Raw genomic sequence first — 17,478 nt, 5'->3', positions numbered from 1 at the left:
TCAAATACACTTTAATAATTTCAGTAATTTTGGAAATTGGCTTAAATTTTGTGCATATCTTTCAAGACCAATTGCAATATTTTTCGATTTAGAAGTGACAAAAAGTAACTATACTGGCAAGTATAGTACTAAAACAGTAAATTTTACTTTTTGCATTAATACATGTTTGATTTTCTTTATTTTAATGTGTTTATTTGTTTTTTGATCAGTAAAGAAATAATTTTCAAACATAATAAATCCTCGTTATATCGCCCATTCTCATCTTTTGTCTCCCAAAAAATTATGTGTTTAAAAAATTTTGCTTTACGTTTGGCATCACAGGAAAAAAATTATATTGCCCAGAAAAAGTATTTTCTTCATTTTTTTAAATCAATGAACAAACCTCGTATGTTTTCCATACATCTAAATTTGTTACAGTGTATGCTGCAAATTTTGATTCATATTCTACTAAAAAAAGTGAAATATTTTATTCATATTTTTTAAGAAAACTTATTATGCTCATTTTCTTTTGATAAAGAGAATCATCCTAAAAGGATAATAACCCAATCTTTTCTGAGTGTGCATGTATCTGATTTGTACATTAATTCTATTGAGGGCCATTGATCTTCATTGGGGACTAATAAATTGACTAGGACCAGCATAGCTGGGCCAAGAGCCTGTTGCTGGTCGTCACATTTATATTTGTATTTGTTACTCTTTATGACCTTAGTTATTTTTTTTTTTTTTTTTTTTTTTTGATATATCACACTTTTTTTATTGTGTCCTGACATGCAAGTTATAATAAGAAGTTACTATAACTGTTTTTTTACTTAATCATTTTAAAGTACATTGTGTTTCAACTCAATAGTTAATTATGTTTTTATTCAAGAATTTCATTCAGTATATGTTATACTGTAGAAGACTGCTATAATGCACACCTTGGGACCAGAAGTTTTGTGTTATATAAATTTTAGCATTGCACAGTTCATTTCAGAAATTTAGAGTTTTAAAATTCAGAATATATTAGCATATTTATTTGCACGTCAGAATAAAGCTACGAGTATTGAAGCTCAGATTATGCAATGTTTATGCATATAATCATTTATGAATAAGTTTATTTCATTTTTTAAAAAAATGCATTATCAACACTTTCAATAACTGCATAGTTTGCAGAAGAGCTGCATTTTCAAAATCAATCTTGCATTTTTTTTAATGTGAATACTAATTTTCATTTAAAAACTTTGAATTAAAGTGGAAAGCTGAAAACGGTTTCAAAATTTAATTTCCTAAGCATTTTTTATGTTTCCAAAGCAGAATAGAGGGCTTTTTTAACTATAAGAAATATATTTTTCACTTTTGAAAATTTGTGCAGTTAATAAATTATTGCGTTTAATAGGTTAGCATTATAAAATATTCTATAGTAAATAAATTATTGGTGTTGAATTTGAAACTTTGATTGAATTTTTAAAAAGTTAAATGTTGCCTTTGATTGTTAAGTTTTTCCTTCTTGAGCTTCAGTGCTTTGCTCCTTAAAACTGAAATTAAAAAGTTGAATAGCTTTGAAATAGCAATTCTGCATGTTAAATTTTTGTGAATTCTTAAAGAAAAAAGTATTAATAATAAGCTAAATTTTTTCTCTGTGAGATTCTTTGTTGCAACTTTGCAGGGGAGAGTGTTGTACCTTGGAACATTTTTCATAATTTAATTTTTAACATCAATTATTTGAATCAAATTTAAAATCTAAAAGTCACATTAAAGTACCCCAACATACTTCTATGCAGCATATTTTTTTTTTAATTCAGACAGTTTGAAAATAAAATATTGCCAGCCATTTAAAGTAAAAGTTCCAAGCTGTCCCAAGGTATAACATCTTATTGTACCTTAGGACACATCCTGTTGTACTATGGGAAAGTCTTCATGATTCAGGAAACAGCCATATACTTGAACCAATTTTGCACCAGAAAACAAAAAAGATTTTTTTTTTCATGGTAGTGAATTAAATTATGGATATTTAATAATGAATTATGATCTAACATTAAATGTGTTCAAAAGACTACATAAGATTAGAACATTGTTCCATGTTCCTAAACATATCTTAATTATTGAGGACCATGCATATGTTGTACCTTGGAACATGTCCTAAGGTACAAAATGTTTGGCTATCTCAAGGTACAATCACCATGTTATTTAAGAAAACCCAAAATGATGGTCAATCAGGATGCACTATCATTTTCCCATAGGTAAAAGGTTTAAAGTACTACTCTTTTATAACAAAATAAAACTCAGTTGATTAATTATACAAATACAAAGACGGGAAAATGTATTAAAAGTGAAGAAAATATTTACTTAGGAGTCATGAAATTTTCTTTCTCTCACAATTTTTGTCAAATCGCCAATTTTTCTCATTTGATGCTGATCTTCACTATGGCATCATTTAGTGGTAAAGTTTACTATTAAAGATTACAAAAACATGTCTGCTAAAAATAGCTTCATAAAAATTACCCATGTCCCAAGGTACAACACTCTCCCCTATGTGAAAGTAAAAAAAAAAAAAAAAAGCTACTCAATCATTAAGTTTTTATGTTTGTGTAGCTGAATTCTGTACTTAATTGTGTATTTTATTAGTTTTTTTTTTTTTTTGTCTTTTTTAATGAAAGAAATAATAATTTATAACTACTGAAGTACACCAATGGGCAATTATCGAAAAACTATCATTTACTTTTTAAACACATAATTTTTTAGTAAAACAATTTTTTGCTTGATATTTCAGGGTTTGAAGTATGTGTCTAGTGGAGCCCCAAACTCATAAACCAAGCTCTAATCTAAAAATGCAGTACTGAATCGAACTTCTACTAAAATTAAAGGACACAATTTTGTTTGTTTTGTTCGTGTTAGATATTTGAAGCTTCAATCTAATTTCCTCACCTGAACTTGTGTTATTTTTTAAATATATATTAATACTAGTATAATTTTATTTTACATTATGATTCTATAATTAATTCATTAAGTTAGATATAGTCATAATGTCCCACAACTAATCATACTGACTTCCATGTTTTTTAAATAAAATGTTGTAAACGGACGATCTCATGAGCTTACAGAAGACATTTTCATAAAAATAATTCCTAACACAATCTAACATTCAATCATATCACGGATTTCCTGTTAACTATAATAATCTATTCAATTTCTTTTCTTTGATGTGTAACATTGTTCATTACGATAAATAATAATATAATGATATGTTTTGTTGGGAATTTGTTGATATTGTTATATTGTTATGTTAATAGTTATATAATAATTATGACTAATTGTTAGTTTAATAATCTGATGGTGTATTTGTATTAAGTTTATATAACTTTTTCAACTGTTGTAGTTTTGTTTTGTTAAACAATGAAATGCAATAGTTATTAAGTTTTTCTTCATTGTGATATGAAAAAATACATTATATAATCATGAATTGTTTTGTTTTGTTATTATTGTTTCTTTGTACTGAAAATGCATCATTCCTAATATTGGTTTTTTCTGATATGCATTGTTTGAATTAATGATCTTTTACGAAAGATATCTCTTTGTGTTGAACAGAATGGTTAAAATTAAACTGACAGTATTCAGAGGCTTATAGCTCCAGTTCTGCAGGACAAATTTAAATTAAACTTTAAATACATGTCATGTAGGTCATATGGACTAGAATTTTGCAAAAAAATAATTTGAGATTTTGCCTCTAGGTGGCGCTTACCGACATAAAAATAAAAGATAGCATTTAAAAAATTGTAGGTTTTCTTTTTTTTTTACTTATATGTGTGCCATGTGTGCACCTTGCCAATCAACAATCCGCTGAAAGAATGCCTCCGCATTGTCAACGACTATGGGGAACAATCCATTTTTTTTCCATTTTATGAAAGCAATTCTGCATTTGAAAGAAATTTCTAGGTTTTTTTTTTCTTTTCCTATTTCTAATCTGAATATTTCTTGGGTTTTTATTGACTCAGGAAGCATAATTCAGCCAAAATTAACTATTTACTTGCATACCAAATGGAATCTTGAGCTGGTCTTGACTGCTTTTCTTTTTTTCCCCTTCGTCAAAGAAACCACAAAAATGGTCAATTGTAACACTTTTGTTTTTTCTATAGATTTAAAAACCTTGTTTTTCGTATATCCTGTATTTTTCTTTTCTATTTTTCATAATATCTTAATCCCAGCAGTAATTGTTTCTATTTATTTTAACTGCTAAATATTAGCAATGTCGGAATTCAAACCATTTTTAATGTGCCTCATTCCTAATCAAGGGTTACAGTGCCATTTTTTAAATTCTTTTTCAGCACTCCAGTTTTTTCTTTCATATGATATCCTGCCCCCCCCCCCCCCCCATCCTGTATATCAATCATCAATGTTTTTGTTAAAGTACAGAGATCATACTACTATGCCAGTTGCATCAAGCTGTGTCAGAATGTATTCAATTCACCTAAAAGGCACTTTTCTTTAAATTTTGTACCATGCCTTTAAGCTTTTACTGTGCAACATGTTTTCTGTATGATTGTAATTTTATGTTCGAAAGAATTTGAGCATTTGGCTAGGTTTTCTTTCCTATTTTATTTTTCTTTTCAGGGTCCCACTCTCAGCTCTCAACTTTTTTTTTTTTTTTTTTTCAAGGAAAAGCAAAATTTTTTTACTGGTTCTTCAGTGCCGGATCTAAGATTTTTCGAAGCTGGAGTAAAACCAGAAACTACCGCCCTTTCTCATCTTTTGACTATTTATATTGCGTTTCAACAAAAATGAACACAAAATTGGAGTGAATTGGAATTCCTGCACTGGTGTTCTTGATTGACATTGACAGTTGCAAACTGAAATTTCTCACTTCTAAAGATTATCTTTTCTACACATGCATCACAAGCAAAATTTTTATCTTTCATTTTACACCTTAAAATTGGCAGTAAATTGTCTGACAATAATTCCTTACTATTTCTTTTTTGTTAACTTTTGAACAAATAGAAGCAAGTCCTCTCTTTTTTTTTTTTTTTTTTGACATGTTAAAAAAAAGATTCAGATTTGTGTTAATTGAGTTGTTAAAATAAACTAATTTTACATTTCAACAATTTGTGCAGTTGATTTTTGTGAAAAAAAAAGGCAACTCCTAAGAAAGGAATTTATTATGAAAGTACATGTTTTAAACGGTAGTCATCATCAGTATTGTAGCTTTGAAACTGCATACAAGATCATGTTTGGGTCAATGTGCCAAAAATGGGAGAGGGAGGGTGAAAAATTGTGCAACTTGCAATCTCAGTGTGCCTCAAAATTAAAATAATAGTAAAATAGTTGATGTATATAATGTTTTATCGCACAAAATACACAAATCTTTACTAATAATAAAGCTAAAAGTCTCTCTGTCTGGATCTCTGTGACCCGCATAGCTCCTAGACCATTTGGCCGATTTTCACGAAATTTTGCAAAGTGAGTTTGTAGCATGGGGGTGCGCACCTTAAAGTGATTTTTCAAAATTTTGATTTTGTTCTTTTTCTATTCCATATTTAAGAACATTTTCCCGAGCAAAATTATCATAAGATGGACGAGTAAATAACCGAGTTTATCGTAACATGAAACTGTAACATAGGCAAGCCAATTGGCGAGAAATTCACCATACGTTATTTGTAAATATACAGGCGAACCAAAAGACCTTTAAAATTTTTACTGTGGGTGAAGCCATGCGGGTACCACTAGTATATCATAAAATAAGTTTGAAATTCCAAAGTTTGTTGAGTCAGCTTTTTTTTTTTTTTGGCAATTTTTATCACTTTTATCCCAGTGACAGAAATTTTAAATATGTTAATATATAATGAAATTTTCTACTTTAGTTTAAAATAGTTGAAGCTTTCTATTGCTTGTTTTAAATTTACTATTTTGTTATTTGTTCAAATCATTTTGTACGAGGGCAAATCAAAAAGTTTGCGCCTATTTTTTTTAAGCCAAAATATGCTAGGAATACAAAACGAATATGTACATTCCCAGCAGTGACAGTTCCTTTAACCATACCAGTCGTATCTGCTTTCTGCTTGGAAGAGCCGAGCTGCTATCAGTTATTTAAGATGACGGTCCATCTTCAGACGTCCACAGCTTATGAGCAGCTAAGTGTTATTTGTTTTCTATGGAGCAAAAGAGACAAACGCCCCTTGTGTGTCTTCAAGAGAGACACTTTTTCCCGTGCGTGGGGAGCCTTTCCCTGCAAATTGCTATTTATGTTTTTCCCGTGCTCCATAGAAAACAAATAACATTTCGCTGCTCATAATCTGGACGTCTGAAGACGGACCATCATCTTAAATGACTGAGAGAAGCTCCGCTCTTCCAAGCAAAAAGCAGATACGGCTGGTACGGTTAAAGGAACTGTCACTGCTGGGAATGTACATATTCATTTTGTATTCCCAGCCATATTTTGGCTTTAAAAAAATAGGCGCTCCAATAACTCCAAATGTTGGAGTCCCAAACTTGAAATGTTTTCAAGTTCTTACAGGTAGTTATTATCATGTTATTTGTTTAAATTGTTTTATGCATTCATTAAATTTGAAGAAGAAATATTTTTGTTAATTCTCATATATCCAAAATCAGTTTCTCTGCAGGAAAAAATATATTATAGTTTTAGTTTATTTCTGGATATTTAGTGCAAGAAAATAGCTTTAAAACTTGTTTTTAAGTAGTTTTATATGGTATTTGGAAAAATGATAAACGTTCAGATAAATACTTCTTGTGTAGTGTTTATGTTTTAATTTGCTTATATTTAATCATATCGTTTAGAAAATTGGTTCTATTTTCAAGGAATCAAAAACTGTTTCATATTTCTTTATTTAAAGTACTTCTGGGTTTCATTTACTTTATATTCATTTGTCGGAAAATACCAAAATTTATTACAAAGTAGGTTTATTTCCAGTTTACCATTTTTGAATTTTTTACACATTATTATCCATCACAACTAATGAGTATTGTTTGATTTTTAAAGAAATTCATTAATGAGAAATGATTTACTGTCAAGGTATTAATTATGAATAAACTGATTCATTGAGTTATATGGAAAGTAGATTAACTGCTGATGGCAAAAACTCAGGCCCCCCCCCCCCCCCCTAATTTTTGAAAGGTGCGAAGACAACACTAAAATGGTTTCGGTCTACCTACTTAAAATACAAGAAAAGTTTATTTATTGGGCTTGACCTTAATTTTATATGCAAATCATTCTTTTTTTCTCTTTGAGCTCTTATAAAAAAGAACTCTTTATTTCATAATGAACAATTTTTATTTGAAAACAAAATTTGCCCTGTTTCTTCTTGCCATTTGAACAGTTTAAGTAGGTAATGAAAACGAAAAAAACATTATTGATTTTCTCTTAGTTTTTGAAATGAGCTTCTTTTTAAAATTTTGTTACGTAAGTATTGAATAATTCAATAAAAAAAAGCTTAATAGCTAGAATTGTTGAAAGGAAAATTCAACAGAAAATATTCCCGAAAGATAGCTTTGGAAAACTGAACAAATTAATGCTTGGTAAATGTTTTATTTGAATTCAGGAAATGTTTATGATGGCAGTATTAGTTTTCATTTTGTTAGTTTGATAAATGTTTTTTCATGGATAAAAAAGTTAAACATTCATAGCTTTATGAAATGTAATTAAAAAATATGTAAAAATGAACAAATTTGCAAAAAATTGAAGATATGTGTTTTGAGCTTACAAATAGCACATTTTTTTTAATTTTTAATTTGCATTTTTCCCAATTGTGCTCTAAAAATTTGCATACTATATGTGTTTTTTTTTTATTTTAATTTTCCATATATTGCTCCTAGGCAAGGAATACAACATAAAAAATTAGAAAAACCAGCCAAGGAAGAGAATCAAAGTTTAAACCCATACTGCCGTGCTAAGCACAGATGTGGTATCTGCACATTTTATCGAAATTGAGTTATTGTCACCAGGTGGTCGTTAGTAATTTAATTTACCTAAATCTCAAGTTTTTTGGTGATTTGTGAACGCGAAATATATAAAAAAGCTTTAAGAAAAAAGTCGTATCAGCAAATTTGCTTAGTTTGCTAAGGCAATTTGAATGTAAGTGACAAATACTAAGCCTTTAAACAGGGCCGATCCTAGGGTGTCGGCCACCCGTGTGCAAAGACCTAATGTGCCGCCCCTAAGAGTAATTTGCATATTTTGACTAATCTTTAACGTCTATATAAATCTTTCTTTAAATTTCTATGCCAAGTTCGAATTTAAAAAAAGGGGGGGGGGGACAGAAGAATGATCTTATAAAAAGAAAGAAATTTTTTATGGTAAGAAACTCCTTAGGTACAATTTATATCTTTGAAGAAAGTAATAGATACCAAAATTTACTAGTTGTAAAAATGCATTTTATAGTAAGATAAATAAATACCTTTGTGCGGTTGTAAAGAAACGAAAAGTAACAACGTATAAAAAGTAACAATGTATAAAAAGCACAAATTCGCAGATGGTAATCTGCGAATTTGTGCTTTTTATACATTGTTACTTTTCACATTTTATAGTCTTTCTTCGGTGACATCAGAGAAGGGACGGAGGAAGTGGAAGCATGGGGGGAGGTGTCAGGGGTTCAGGGGAGGATGATTGCTCCAAGAAAATTATTGAAATTGGCGTATGAAAAATATTTTTAGTTAATCTTTAGTTGTGTTTGGTTGCAAGAACAAAAGAGTCAAGTATATTCAAGGTGCATGGAGAAATTTTCGAAATTGACGTCAAATATCGCAATTTTAGGAAATTCTTTCGAGACTTTAGGTGAAAGTAATGTTGCAGTTCTTTCCTAAAATTCTTTCAAAATTGAAATCAATTCGAAGCTACTTTTTAAGACCGTAGCTTAGGAAGGATTGGCGTTCTTCCCGAAAAATCTCCGAAACTGAAATTTTAAACCCGCAGTTTTAGGTTACCTTTGTTGGCGTTGCGAGAGGGAGGGAGATTCAATCGTCTCCCATCGGAAGATTTCGAATTATAAGTTTAAAACGCAAATTTAGGCCATCTTTGGTGACGGTAGGGGATCTGGCGGCTATCCTCCGGTAATTTCTCGGCACAATTTTTTCAAAAACCCGTTTTTGGCAAGATTTGAAAACAATAGGGGAAATGTGAAAATATTTCGAACCAAAATATTTTTTGGAACTGAAATCCATTATAGGCTATTTTTGGGAAGGAAGGATTTTGGGGCTCTTAAGCGAATATTTCTAAAATCACAATTTTATATTTCCTTTGGTGACGTTAACAAAACTGAGAAGCTTCTATGGATCTTTCGGATATTTTCAACATTAATATCTGAAAAATATAACTATAGAATTTTGTCTACCTCACCTCGACGATTGATGGATATGCCCTAGCACCGTAAAATGTTACATAAGCCTGGCAGTTCTCCTCCGGAATTCTTTAGAAATATAAGTCCCAAAATCATATTTTAAGCATTGTTTGATAACGATGGGACTAAGAGCGGGCGGGGATTCAGTATGCCCTCACGAACGGTGTTTAAGAAACTGAAGTCAATTTCAGGCTAGTTTAGGCAAGAAGCTGTGGCTCCACGGAACTGTCTAAAAACCAAATTTTCAGTTATAGTGATTGCGTTGGAGAAAAGGGGGATCCGGGGTCTTTCCCCAAAAGTTCTTGAAACTGATGTTTGAAAAACGCAATTTCAGTTTGTTTTTCATTACGTTAAGTGAGAGGGGGTGGAATTAGGGGCTTCTCTAAATACGCTAATTGAGACTGTCTTTAGTAGTAATGTTTGCGAATGGATTTCGGGGTCCTCCACTGCAAAAATTTCGAAAAATGCCAAAGCAATTTTATATGACGTTTGATGATAGGAAGGACTGTCGTCTGAAAACACGTTTTGAATTTTGGAGCCAACATTTTTAGGGTATGTTTGATTAAGTTAAGGTGGAAGAGATGAATAGAGATTTAATTGGGTCCTTATAAGATCGATGGTTCAACCAGCGAAATTTTCCGAAAGTACAGTCCTAGAAACGCAATTTCAAACTTTCCTTAGTTTCATCAAGGAGGTCATGGAATTCTTTTGGATCTTCGTTTTGGAGCTACATTTAAATTTACCTCCCGGGGCAAAAGGGCCCTTTCCTCCTACCTGACCTAAAACCGAGCAGTTCATTCAAGATTTTAATCAGAAAAATTGTCGTAAAGGGGGAAAGTACAACATTTTAGTTCGTCATTCATATATGTTACTCTCAAGGGAGTCGCAATTTTCCACTTTCTCTCCACGCATCCACGATTGTTAAACACAGAGTTTGTTACGTAGTTTGCTGTTTGAAATGCTTGCAAGAGTACCTAATCAGTATAGCTTGTTTTTTTAATAAATAAACTATGTCTTCATTGTTTAAGTCTATAAAAGCTTGGTGGCCGTCCTCGGTGCTCCTTTTAGACGGCACCATTTCATGCTTCAGAAGGGGGTCTTTCCCCTCCCCTGTATCCATGCCTGATTACCGGTTCTGTCACAAACTTTGCAACCAAATGAAGCATGTGTGTTAAGAGTAGATATTAATGGACAATGAACCAACATAATGTTCCCTAACATTCTATTTTTCTTAAACATTGCTATGCTGTCGGGAAATCAACACATACTTTGGCAGTTGAACATTTAAAAATCAGTATATTTATTCTACTTATTGTAAGTTATCTTGTGAGAAATTGTTGAGGAATTTTGCTTGATTATAAGAATTATATGATGTGGCCTGCGGCCGCCCCTTGCTTTGGCCGCCCTTGTGCGGCGCACACTCTGCACACCTGTTAGGATCGGCCCTGCCTTTAAAGTGGTATCTGGGCAGTTACCACTTTTCTCCTTAGCAATTTGTAGATATGACTTTTATACCTTAGTGAAGCAGCATATTTAATAATGTAGCAGTTTATTGTAACACAGAATATTAAAATTAGTTTATCGTTGAATAGTTGATAATAAAAACTAATACAACTTTGCATGTTTAAGTAAATATTCAGCTTTTTCTATTTAAATGTTTATTTAAAATGCAAATTCTAAAAATGAAATGCATGTAAAATATTCATATCTAATTCTTTTATGCAAGAAAAAAACGCATTTCATTCTACGGCCAGTAATATTTTTATTTAAGTATCGTCTGCTGTCAAAATTATCTTTATGCTCGGTAAAAATGAATCTAGAAAATAAAACATTATAAAAAAACACATTCTTTTGAATATAAAAAACAGAAAATTGTTATGGATTCTATGGTTTTAACTGACCGGAGTTTTGAAAATGGCATCTTTCAGAAGGTAGATTCTGTTAGATTTGCATTAACAAAATAAAGTGCAACAGCTAAGTGCAAAGAAAGCAGATGTTTTCAGTATTATTTAATGATATATTGAGCACGTTTTACTAAGCTATTTTTGTCGTATCTCTGCAGATACCCCTAAAAATGCTTAGTAATTGTCACTTAAGGTGAAAATAGCTTAGTATATGAAAAGGTTTTGAAAAGAAAATTTGTCGTAACCACATTCATTAATTTTAAATTAAGATTTTTACAAAAATACTCATTTACGGTTTTTAGATAAGTTATTTACGAAACAACTACCGCAAATTGAGCATTTAATTAAGTCATAAATCAAAGAAACAAGTTGTAAAACTTTAATCATCAATTTCTCATTTTGAGCTCTACTGCAGATACCACATCTGTGCTTAGCACGGCAGCATAGTAGTTTTAAGAGATTTAGTCTAAAATGTTTTAATGCGCGCAAAAAACAATAATGTGAGGTTTACTGGTTAGTTTTTGTTGTCTAAATTTATAATGCATACTTAAAGTTCAAAAATATTCTTTTTAAATTATGAAATTTTAATGACATTTCATCATTGATTATATCATTTTTGTGTTGCCACACACCTGTTATGTTAACTTACTTTGTTAACTTACTTTGAGTTAAGTGAATTAAATTTTTCAAAACTGAATGAGAAAGTTAAATATTAGTGGAAGTCTGATGCATTTGTAAAGACTTGGAAACACTTCAAATGCCTTTCTTTATTATTATTTTTTTTAAGTTTCTTTTTACATTATGTTAAAACTTTTATTGATAGCTTTTTTGTTTGAGGTAGACAGCCATACAGGATATCATGTTTGAACCATTATTTCTTCATATGTGCTGATGTGTTATTTTCAATGTATGTTTATGTATTATAATTCTGCATCAGCTCTAACGAAGATTTTAACACTGATGAAAGTTTGATACACTTTAAAAGATTTGAAAATAGTTTAAATGGTTTTTTTTTTTTTTTTTTTTTTGGAGGGGGAGGGGTGTCCTTCTTAGCATTATGTTGAAACTTTAGAAATTTAATTTGGCAAAGTTTCATATTGAATTTAGATAAAACAGTATAATACAAAAAAGAAAGATGAGCAAAAATTTCTTTCCATTAGTACAAGTTTTTTAGCTAGAAAGTAAATTTGGGGAAAGAGTTGATGTTACTTTATTTCAAGAAGTATTGATTTTCAAGAAACACTTTAGAATATTTTTGTTGTTAATGTACTCTGTATTCCACAGAGGAATAGCAAATATTTGCAATATTGAGTATGACAAACTGAGTCACTTTTTATCTTGTGTAATATACTTTACGAGTAACATAGGCTCAACAAATGAAAAGAGATTCTATACTGCAATAGACATAGGAGAGTAATTATCACTTCTTTGTTTCAAAGGTCTAACAGGTGGCAGCACTGGCTTATCTTAATTATTACTGGTAATACTAACTGACCTTTCATTTGTTAGGCCAATGTTACTTCTGTTGGCGGTGCTTAAAATGTATAAAATGGAGGTTCATTTTCTAATCGATCTGTGTGAGAACTTTGAAAAAACATTTAACAGAAGATTTTTTCAAAGATTCATGTAGTGAAATTTAAGCCATTCAGTTGCCAAAACAAGAAGAAAGAAACAGGGGTGCCCCAAACTTAAATTTTTGAGAGAGGGGAAATTTTCAATTTGCAAATAAAACTCCAAATGTTTTGGAATGATAAAACTGTTCATCATTACAAAAGCATCATTACAAAAAAAAAATAAAAAAAAAATAAAAGTGCAATTGTGCAATACTGTCTCCAAATTTGAGAATCACGAGACAAAACTTGCCAAATGAGGAAATTTTTGAGAGATCTCATTGACCTTTGTGATCTCTTGAAGAAGATGATTTCATTTATGGAAGTAACTGGGCACTTGCGTTACATTTTTTTACTATCTCATGTTTAAAAATGCACTTTTCTAAAAATGGGAACTAAGAAAATTTTAAAAAGTGAAGCCAATAGATCTGGCTGGTGAGTGGCTTATTTGTCGATCAAAGTGCAATATTAATAGATTGTTTCATTTAGATTCTGCTTGAGTTCATAATGCAGGTCCCTAGCTTCTGCACCAGCAGTCTTCAACCTGGGTTCTACGGAACCCAAGGGTTTCCTAGGACTTTAATGGGGTTTCCACAAGTAATCACTATTTGTTTCACCAAAACGTCTAAATCATAGTTAATTTTCATAAAAGATGTCTGAAACGTGATTTGGTGGTAAAAATAAATATAACAAAATATTTCAATTGTTATTGCTTTTGTTTGTTATTTATAAATATATTTTAGAAAACCAACTGAGAAAAGTTCATTAGCTTCCTTACCATTCACTATCTTATTAAAATGTTTGTATTATGCTAAAATAAAGCCAGATAATTCCACATTAACAAACATATCATTGTTGCACAAAACACTCTTCAAGGACTCCAAATATGTTGGATCCTTGTTTTCATTGCATGAACTTTATGAAGAACATGGACTCTACTTCCATGTAATGCAATTTAATTTTAAAGGTTTCCATAAGCAATATTTTAATAATTTATTTAAATTAATAACATACGTAATTTAATATTTCATATGAGGCTGTGAGAAGCAAAGATATAAGTAGACTATTTAAAGTTTTGAGTAAATCGCGTTTAAAGTTTAGATCCTAGGTAGGCTTTTATTTGAAAAAAATTCTAAATCATGCTGTACAGGAGGACCTACTAAAGCTACCATTACTATCTCTTGCCCCAAAGCAGATGAGAGGTTCTTCTATCATTTGTACTGGTTATCTCCAAATTTTTAATTCTGTCATTTACATCCCTTTGCTCCTCACTGCCTCATTTGATGCGTCCGTTTCTGAGCCAAAAAATATTATTAAAACAATGTTTCTGGAAACCTTCAAAATTTAATTGCATTATGTGGAAGTAGAGACATGGGCGGAGCCAGAGGGGAGCAAGAAAGAGCACCTGCCCCTCCCAGGAAGATAACCACTAACTCCCAGGCTCTTTTCAAACTTCACCGAAGGTAATTTTAAACTGAAGCTTTAGGACTTCAATTAAGAAAAATTTCCGAGGGAGAGTGACATAACCGTTTTTTTTTTTTTTTTGCCCTTATCCTGGCAAAAATAGCATAAAATATTAATTTAGGGTCTGAGGAGGACTATAATTCCAAGCAATTTCCGAAGTCCTCACAGGCGGGGGGGGGGGACTAAAAACCAATATCTTGATGCTCCTATGCTTGCCCCTTAACTAACTGTAATCCTGGCTATGCCCTCAAATAGAGATGATATTTTTCATGAAGTTCATTTCATGAAACAAGAATCTTAACATTTTTGGAGTCTTGGGGGGGGGGGGGGGCAACAAATAATAAATCTATTGAAATGAAATTGCCCAGTTGCAGAAATCATTTTGTAAATTTGAGTAAGATTTTCTTTTTATCAAGAGGTTTCTTAAAGAAAACTATTAGCTCAAATGGTATTCCAAAGTGAAAAAGGTTGAGTAACCATGTTCTATACCAAGCAAATTTTAATTTTACTCATTCTGAATTTGATATGGAACCAGAGTATACTATCAATTTTTGAGAAAAAGAACTGATTTATTTGTATGTATATCCTTATAGTGAAATAAAAAATTTGTTTTCAAATTCTATGTAATTTTCAATGAAAATGAAATTGTTTTACTACAGATTGTTTGATCTGATTTTATTTCTGTCATTTACAATTTGAGAAAAATGTATTTGTTCACTAGCTTACTTGTTACATACTTTTACAGTGTAAAAGCATTCATAATCGTTTTATGTGAAATGGAATTGAAATTTTGAATCGTATTTTATATAAATCCTCCTATAATTGGTAGTCTTTTAAAATGCCTGGATATGGCTCTGTCAACTGATATTTCTTGAAATGCTAATATTTTGTACTACTGATTGTATATATTTTAATAAAAATAAAAACTGATTTTTAACATTTTTTCGATTGGTATTTTCTAAAAATGCAATTGGCTCTCTTAGTGGGTCACATTATCTTCAAAACATTTTATTTTAATTTCAGTAAATTATTTAATTTTTTGAAACCTTCACATGCATACTTATTTAGCAATCAATAATTTATTTTCAAAAATTAAAAATACTGTCCACTTTTTTTTAAAATTTAGAAAATTTTAATTTTTTTTAAACTTGTAAGGCTTTTTTGTTTTTGCTAAACGATCACAATAAATCATTTCTAAAAATATGTGCATTCATTTATTTATATATTTGTTAGAAAATTTTCTGTGATTAATTATGTTAAAAATCGTAAAAATTTCTAAAAGAATTTTGTTTTTAAATGTGTAACATGCTCTAAACATTTTAGTAATTTATAAAATGCTTATTCAATGCACAGTTTTGTGAAATATATTATCCTGACTGCAAAAAGTATTACTTTAAAGCTATATCTTGAAAATCCTTTGGGATTCCAATAACATAAAAAAAGCACATACACACCAAAAAAAAAAAAAAGAGCATCGAAAAAAGCAGTTTAAAGTTTTTCTTCCACATAAAAACACACAGTAAGCATGACCTAAAAGAACTTATATTTTTTTAAATAGTTGAAATAAAGCGATGAAACTTTTCTCCTGTGTTTGGAATAATTTTTAGTTTTCAAATAAGCAATTTTTTTTCTCTTTTTGCTCGTTTGGTCATTTTTAAAATAATGTAACCCTTAAAAAAAATTTTCTTAAATTTACATAAATTGTGTAATTTTTTGAAACCTTAGCATGCATACTAATTTAGCAGTCAATAATTTATTTTCAAAGATTCAAAATATATTGCCCACTTTTTTTAAAAATTTAAAATATTTAGGACGATTTCAACTCTTTTGAGCAAAGATAATGTTTAGTTCTAATGACAAGCATGACTAGATAATATAGACGCACGCCGATACTTTTTTGCTGTGCGGATACATTTGCTACGGATTTACGTGTTGCAGGGCTTCTCAAGCTGTGGTCCGGCCTCAACTTCGGAAAAAAAATGCTTTTAAAACGTTAATAAGTGATGTTTGAATAATGCTGTTGCATTTGAAAACCAGAATTTTCACCTTTAAAGTACGGAGTTGTCTTTTGAGCAGCACTTACAACACAACGTCTCAAGCAGTGGAGACGTTAAATTTTCAGCGCCAGAACACCAACCAGAAATACCTGAATCCTTAGTTGTAACCTATTTTATGTGAAAGAGGACCAAAAAAGAAATAATGGAACTGAGTTTTGGCTCCCAATCGCCCCTGATTTCAAGTAACAACGCTATAAGATCGTGCAAAAAAAGTGTTCCAATTGCCTGAATGTGCAAATGTGTTCAAAATGTGCTCTATTAAAAGGAAAATGTTGTGAAATGTGCTTCGAATCGGTTCCGAGTTTGTCCCGCTCAGTATATTTGTTAATTTTAAGCTTGTAACGTATTTGAGAAGAGATTGGAGGCATATTTGAGAGTAGTTTAGAAACACATTTGGATTCGATTGTCCAGTCATTGCTTTCTTTCTTACAAATGAGCCAGTGAGAAGTAAATAGATGTAATGACAAAATTAAAAATTTGGAGATAATCAATACACAAATGGTAGGTGAACCTCTCCTCTGTCTTGAAGCAAGAGATAGTATTAGTAGCTATGGTAGGTGCTGCTATACAGCATGATTTATAAATAAAAATTCAATGAAAGCCTTGCTATAGGACCTTATCTTTAAATGTGTTTTACTCAAAACTTGAAAATGTCCACTTACAACTTTGCTTCTCACTGCCTCAGATGTAACTTCCCCAACAGCTTGTTTTAACTACCAATCAATAAAGTCTCTAAGTATGACGCTACTAAAAATTTGGTTGCAAAAAATCGCTGTCGGTTGGTGTCAATAATGCCGGCGAAAAGAATGACCTTCCCTACTGATCGAAGATCACGCATTGCTCGGCGGCAGTTGAAGGCTGCCCCACGCAATTGCTATAAAATTCACAGCAAAACCCAAAAACTACTGTTATAATCAAAGGAGTGTTTCATAAGTGCTACAAAAAATGTCCCAATAAGTTACGAATTGTTGTAAAAATGGAGACGCGTCAATGTTTTAATGTTTAAAAAACGTTTTCAAATGTGTTTTCACAAGTGATACAAAAGTGTGCTAAACCAAGTAATTGTTCTGAAAAGTGTGCTCAGTGTTTTGAAAGTTGTACCAAAAAGCATGCCTCAAAGAGT

The sequence above is a fragment of the Uloborus diversus genome, chromosome 6 (assembly GCF_026930045.1).
Source record: "Uloborus diversus isolate 005 chromosome 6, Udiv.v.3.1, whole genome shotgun sequence".
NCBI classification, from domain to species: Eukaryota; Metazoa; Arthropoda; class Arachnida; order Araneae; family Uloboridae; genus Uloborus; species Uloborus diversus.
This window is presented reverse-complemented; position numbering follows the sequence as displayed.